Source organism: Patiria miniata, unplaced genomic scaffold (assembly GCF_015706575.1).
Source record: "Patiria miniata isolate m_02_andy unplaced genomic scaffold, ASM1570657v1 HiC_scaffold_18, whole genome shotgun sequence".
In the NCBI taxonomy this organism is placed as follows: Eukaryota; Metazoa; Echinodermata; class Asteroidea; order Valvatida; family Asterinidae; genus Patiria; species Patiria miniata.
The window spans coordinates 9,858,386-9,865,858 of record NW_024037056.1 but is presented as its reverse complement, the minus strand read 5'-3'; the positions used below and the strand labels follow the sequence as shown (position 1 = coordinate 9,865,858).

Below are 7,473 nucleotides of genomic sequence, written 5' to 3'. Positions count from 1 at the left end.
CTACATGCAACCTGCCAAAGCAGCGAATTCAGTTAATATAATTACGCATATGTGACCTGCCATAGCATAACGAGGAATAACCCCCACCTTTGACTTGTCACGTTATGTACGTATCATGTTAAATCATTGACTTTCCAATGATACCAAATTTATTCCTGTAGCTTAATTTATTCCAAAGATATGACGCAGGAACTTCAACAGTGTCCTGCCATGTTTCGCTAACCTCGTTTCGAAAAAAAATGGCTTTAAAAAAAGACACGGATTACATCACCAAAGGCAGTGAAAAACGTTCTTCAATTTTTTTCACTTTTGTTGGTATTTTTCCCCAACAAAAATGCATAGTTTGAATGTTGGATACCTTGGCTACTCAAAAATACAAAACAATATCGATTAATCTTCGATTAATATCGATTAATTTTTGACATGATTTTTTCTAGTATATATCCGACTGCAGGCGTCGATTACTCAAAACAAGATTTTGGGGGACATTCCTCATTTTGCCTCAGTAGGTCACATATTTAAGTTTCTTCATTGGTTGAGGGATTCGTGTCTGCAGTGGGTATACCTCATGGCTTTCAAGTTGTGTATCCAGTGGTAAAATGAATATCAATTATGCTAAATATTCGAGACTCGGTATTTTTCAATCGATACTCCATCAAATACTTTCACTTGATCGTGAAATAACGAAGCGGTTTCCGATTACATGCATTTGCCTTAGGAAATATGCACGCGAATCAACCTCTTTCATGTCGAAATGTAAAATTGTTGAAATGTTATATAAATTTGAGAATAATGTAATTATAAAAAAGCTCTGTGTTTCATTACTATTTACCTTATTCCTTGCAGTATAATAATCTAAACACAGCTTAAAACATGCTAAGCAGTTTATGAAATATGCTAAACATTTTATTAAATGAAACACCATACGTATTGATTATTAAACATAGAACATGACGCTTTAGGGCTTGGAGGATGTCAATATCTGCTTTAAGTTACCTGTTATAATGGTACCTCAACGACCCCAGAACTTAGCAAATGTATGCCACAAGAATGGCTCAACCTTGCAGTGAGCCTTTCTTTGAAATTGCAACGTGGTCTTCCTATTGTGGTGTTGTCACAGAGATCTCCACTTCTGCAGTCTGCCCGGCTGACGGTAGAGTGTGAGCCGTCGCTGACACCATTTCTGACTCGTTGGACTTTTCAGGATGCAGTGTGGGCAAGCGGCACTCATGGCCGCAGCAGATGCGCTTCATGTAAGGCGCCAGGGCTGTGCGGACCTCCTCACGTCGAGCGCAGAACATGATGAACACAACCACGCCCTACAATGGGAGCAAATAATTACGACTTGGTTATCAAACAGACCCCGTACGTTTACAAAATTGATGTTGGTACGTAGTTCCCGCCCCTACTTTACATAATTATTTAACAAGCCACAAAGCAAGGGTCTACACCTACAAAATAAAAAAGTAAGTACAAGAGAGAAATGGAGTGTTACGGACAGTTTGTATTTTTTCTTTTTTGCTCACTATAGCCGCCGACGGAGGGCTCCGACGACGCGCTGTTTACACTGCGCTGACCTAGTTCCTTTGTTACAAGTAACTAGACTCCATGGCGGGCTAAGTTGTTACAATGTACTAAGTTCTGTCTGCCTGTGTTATTCTATGCTGGGAATCAGCAGTTCATGTTCTGGCAGCGGTGCGGCAAGTTGACCGCAGAGTTTTAATTGCTGAACTAAATTCGAGTCTCTCTGGAGTTATTCTGTCTGTGTTCCCCTTTTGCCTGCGATTGGCGAAACTTGGAGGACAAGAACCCAATATAAATTCACGCTACTATAGGAAATAAAGTTCTTGGTAAGGAACTACACAGTGCATGAGGCCGCTAAAACTGTACCTCATTCGCCATAACCCTCAGCTCACAAGTGGTGTTAGGAAAATGAGGCAGATAATTGATAAGAACAGGTGAATATACGATACGCCATGGAGGAACAAGAGTCTACTTGAGCACATCTAATGATTGTACATGTACCTGTAAAACAAGCTCTTTGGGGCAACAGAGCTAAAGGGAAGGACAAGACCCTGCATGTCCCGGTAGTTAAACTCATGACAGAGTCACGACTCAAGAGAGTGAGCTACAGAGTTGGTAAAAGTGTGGGAATTAAGTGAGGCTGTACCGCGCTGAAATGAGGTGCCAAGGAATGAAACACCCACCTGCAAGGAGTTGGCCAGACAGAAGATGAGCTGGAATGCAAAGGCTGCCTCGTTGATGGCCAGGAACCCAAAACACCAGGTCAACCCCATGAGGGCGGAGATTCCCACGGCATTCTGGAGGCGTTTGGAGATCTGCTGGGAGCGAGATGCCTCCTTGACCTTCAGGAGACTGCGCATGACTAAGATGAACGTGATGATGTTGTGGATGAGGATGAGACCAATTGGAACAAGGAGGCCGAGGTACAGCACAAGACCAGGCTCAACGAAGCAGCTGCAAAAGAAGAAATATTGATCATCATTTTTTAATATAGATAGGTAATACCAGCTTTAATACAGTGCTTAATAACCTGCATATGTATCACAGTCGCATCTGTATAAGTCTTTGGACATTTTCGAAACGTTGTCTTTGTTTCCAGTTTCGGCTTGTGTTAAGAGATTGTAGACCTCTGACTCTGGATAATTCGGCTCATTATGGATCCAAGGTCTGCTGCAGGAGTACAAAATCATATTCGTAAGAGAATAAAATTTGGAGTAGTTTAGATTGTAGAAGGTTCTTAAATTCCCTGCATACAGTGAAGTAAGCAGACGCTTGGGACAAAGCCGACGTTCCGAGAACTACTCTATTTGAATAATAATTAGGTAGAGAGAGTGTCAGTCATTGGGGAATCCAAACAGCGCCCTCAGATTAAAAGCTAACATGGTCATTCACTTACTAATGCTCGTTGGCATAGTGATGTGATGCTGCAGCCAAGGTGATAATCAACACAATCAATGGAGAACCTAAAAAAGGAGATTGAAATCTTATTCTTGATTCAACTTGATTCCAATCTTGATTCAACTAAAGATAACAATGATTTTGCTTGGTATCTATTTAAAAATAATGTTTGAGTTTAGACATGGACTCACCCCAAGCGATGAGGCAAGCCTTGAGCATGTAGTGAGGCGTGTCTTCTGGGAACACCTTCACCGTACTGACGTACATGTTCCTGGCTTCAACAGCCATCCACATCATGGTGGACAGAGTCAAGTAGTGGAGTAAAGCAGCCACAAACACACAACCACCTCCGGAACCCTTTAAATTGAAGTACATGTAGATATAACTGTTATAATTTCAAAGCAAGATGCAATTCACAAAAGACGTTACAATCAATGCTTTTCAAGATATGGAAAGTGCTTTTACCGACCGGTCCTGGCCACTTTTGACCTCTTGGTGGCTCCACATATCTATCGCCCCTTCAATTAAACTTAAACGTTTCCTGCGTTATGTAACATTGCTCACCTTAGCATTGTCGACGCCGGCAACGAACACGATGTACAACATGAACAACGAGAAGCAGAAATTGATGAAGATCTGACGAGATTTTCCGCTTCGCAGTTTCCTACAAAAAAAGGTTAGGATGTTTATATATATATTCTTTATTTTCACACTGCCTTACAGCGACAAGACAACACATGGAACGTATGAGTAATAAGCGTACGGGGAAACATAGTTGTGTTAAATTTTGCCGATCGTTTCATTACAATGATCTTACCTGATAGCTAAGTATATGATCAGCGTGATGGCCAGAGCTATGATCGACAGTGCAGCGCCAACCTGGCTGATGATATCAAGCGCTCGCTTAGCAGGAGTGTCATCTTTGTCATCAGGTGCTTGGCCCTTCACATCCTGCAAGAAACCTCATACCAGTTACCAATCCAATCCATTAAAAACGTAGAGAAACATTCAGTGAGTGAAGATGAAGTGTTTTTGTTGGCATTGAACGTAGGCATTTCAAAAAGGTACAAACGGGGAAATCATGTAGATTTTATAGAACAATGTATTGTATTTTTCCTGATAACTTTCCTTCTTTTCCTGACTGAACGGACCTTTCCTTTTCGTATGGCTTAAAGTAGTGTCGATCTTTCTTCGAACTGAAAGGGGTACTCATTTGCTTTGTGATGTGCTCCATGATCTAATGTTGGTGCAACCTGCGGGAGTCTAGTCACCTTGAGGCTGCAATTGTTACATTCTTAAATGGGAAAAAAAAGCTGTATGAAGTAGTTTGGAATCACAAGATTGAACTATACATACCACTAGGATTGCGAAGTTGGTGGCATGAGAGCAATTACACACGACTGTCTTATTGGTCACTTCAGCAAGCGCGCATCCATCTGTCGTCCAATCGCCGACTCCATCTTCCAGCTCAAAGTCCCAGGACACGCAGTGGACTTCGCTTGATTCCTCCTAAGTATCGAAATCGGAAGATTGATAAAAGGTTACACAAAATTGAGGGTACAATCTGAATTGATTAACTTGGACATTGATGTTAAGTTGGCAGGAATAGGCCCTCGTGCAACAGTGAAGTATTCTACTCTGGATGAACTTGAATATTAATTATCTCATGATCACCTTGAATTCAATCACGACTGGTTCTGTGAGGTTGACAAGTTCAACATTCTCCACAGTCAGTGAGACGACAGATCCAGCGACCTTACGAGTCGAGTTACCCTCCCCTCGATGCTCTTTGATCGAAGCCGACTGGAACAACGTGTCATCAGCGTAAATCAGGAAACTGGCTTGCAGCTGAGCTATATTGTGAAGAAATAGTTTAAAGAGGTACGTTTCTCATATTTGGTTTGCACTTCCCCCGAAAATCTTATCAACAAATAACGTTTCATAGTGTCATCCCTTAAAAGATGTTTAAGATTCTATACAAATCTACTTCCGGAGGCTTAGGTTATCCCAACATTTCCATCATAATTCCACTTTCGACAAGGAACAGCAGTGCGTCTCAAACGTACGCACAATTTGAACCACTGCTTGCATAGTAGACCTCAGCAACCACCGCATAGCCCTACCCTCTTTCTTATCTTATCAAATATCGATTATTGTGCATAATCTTTGATCACACATGAATGATGAACTTACCATCAGGGGACGGTAACAAATTAGTGATGTTGCCAGGCAACCGAGCCGATGCCAAGACATCGAGATCCTTCGGTATCATACTAGAGTACAAAGTCTCGACCTCGGTACCGGCAAGGGTGCCCTCTTGCTGTGACCCTTGTCCAGGAGACGTCACATTAGACTGTTTCACGGACACGAAGCTGAGTCCGTTCCTGTTCTGGTTTGGCTCAAGACTGACCGCCTCCACGTGGATGGAGTCCTGACGTATACTGACTTTACCCTCTTGCTGAAGTGTCAGGGAGATTTGAGTCTCTACGGACTGAATGATGGCTGAGGAGGTACCAGCCTCGATCTGAGTGGGCTCAGAGTCAGGAGTTTCAGGCCCAACACTCATGATGACATTGCTGACAGTCTCCAGCACTAGTTCTGTCACCTTCAAGAAATCATGATTACAATTAACTACATTTATTTCTACTATATCGCTGTTCCACCCCACTCTTCTTTTTTTTTTATCTTGGAACAATGTGCTAAGTCCCCTCTCCGGAATGGTTATCAACATACCTCTTTGTCCCCCGATCCTGCTTTTGCGATGTTCTCCAAAATGCTGGCAACAACCGTAACATCTTCTGTTTTCTTAGATTACTCTGACGTCTGATTGGCAAGAAACTCGGCCACTTCGACTGCATTGCCTTTGCTAACCTCAACCTGTCAACGAATATGGTTCATGGTCACATCTTCATATCTAAGCTTCTTAAAACACCGCATCTGCCTGCAGTTTTTGATAATTTGCTCAACTAATTACGTACATGCAGCATGATTCATAAAATAAGACATCTCTACAAGAGCCATCAATATAATGCCCTTTTGAACATTGAGCCATCATACCATTTGGATCAATTAACGTCCTGAGATAAAACAAATTACCTTGACGACATTTTCGAGAGACACTTCCTTCTTGTCCCCGCAGCCACGAATCTCTTGCTCCTCCCATCGGAAGTAGAGAGGCGCCTCCAACTTCGAACAGTTCCGGACGGCTTCGGGTTCACCAGCTTCATTTTGAGTGATCAAAAAGCAATAATTCAGATGGGCAAAACCATTCTATCAGAACAAACTGAACTGTGCGAATAAATGCGTTATAAGTGAGACTTGCGGCCAAGAAACAGAGAACGAAAAAGAGGAAGAATTGAGGTGGAGAGACGATCGCGAAGATTACAAGAAAGATTGGATACATCAGGCAGAACAAGGAACATTATGGACCATGGAAAAAGTTTCAAAGACTGTGAGAGATTCTGAAGTCAAACCATTTGCAGTTGTCAGTGGACATCGTTGGACAGACTTGGCAGTGGATCCAGCTACTGCTACAGGCCATCTCAGACCGTCACTGGTTGTGTTGGTTGGGCACTGACCTGTTGTAAAAGCACGACAAAATGTTTCTTCTCTCACTAAGTCAATGTTAAACTTGTTTTGGTGTAATATCTTGAAAAGGGTTCCAAACAAAATCTTTGAACTATCTTTGCCAAGTCTTCAAATACTCATATCTCACCTTGTACCACAACAAAGAATGAACAATCCAAGTGCAGGTTGTATGCCGCAACCCATTGCTGATAGTCTACGCGGTGAGCTCCTATCAACAATTCCACACCAGAATTGTTGCTTGAGGTGAAGTTTGTTGGTCCGTTCCATCGAGTTAGATCCGGTTCCGACCAGCTCACACTGGTACTGGTCGAGCCAGGACTTGCTAATGCCGAGACATTAGCTGGGCAGACAAGTTCCACAACTGAGCAAAAAGACCAAATAGTTATGACTACCTGTAGATCGAGCTATCTTGTTTGTGAAATAGAGGAAGAAACTTTTATTATTATTTAGGAATGCACGTGGATAGACGGCTGGAATCTTAGAGGGCCCAAGTTTAGGCCTCATGCTGATGAAAGTGAACAAAAACAGATAATTGGAGTGAATGAAATCTGTACAGCAAACCGATCAAAATATTAAAATTAGAGTTTGAATTGGACACTAACCTGTAACCGTCACAGTAAACGTGCAAACATTCTCATTCCCAGACGCATCTTCAGCTCTGTACGTCATCGTGGAACCTCCAACTGAAAAGGTTCCGTTGCCAGCTTGGTCGCAGTCACCGGCTGTGGCTCCTGAGCAACTGAACGTCACCTCCACTTCACGACCAGAGTTGTCAGAGGCCATTGGAGGAATCCACCTGTGATGTACCTGATAGGACGATGAGCCGACAGGGATGGTGACGTCAGCTGGGCAATCATCAAACGTAGGAGGCTCGTTGTCTAGAGTGGTACAAACATACATGTATTAACTATAATTAGTAGCCAATGAATTATCACGGTTTGGTATGTCCAGCGCGACAACATT

The 7,473-nt window shown here is 42.5% G+C and overlaps 1 pseudogene; it reads right to left on the bottom strand.

Moving 5' to 3' along the window:
* Positions 1 to 463: 463 nt before the first annotated feature.
* On the bottom strand, positions 464 to 7,472 carry LOC119724538 (annotated as a pseudogene).
* Between the last annotated feature and the right edge of the window lies 1 nt (position 7,473).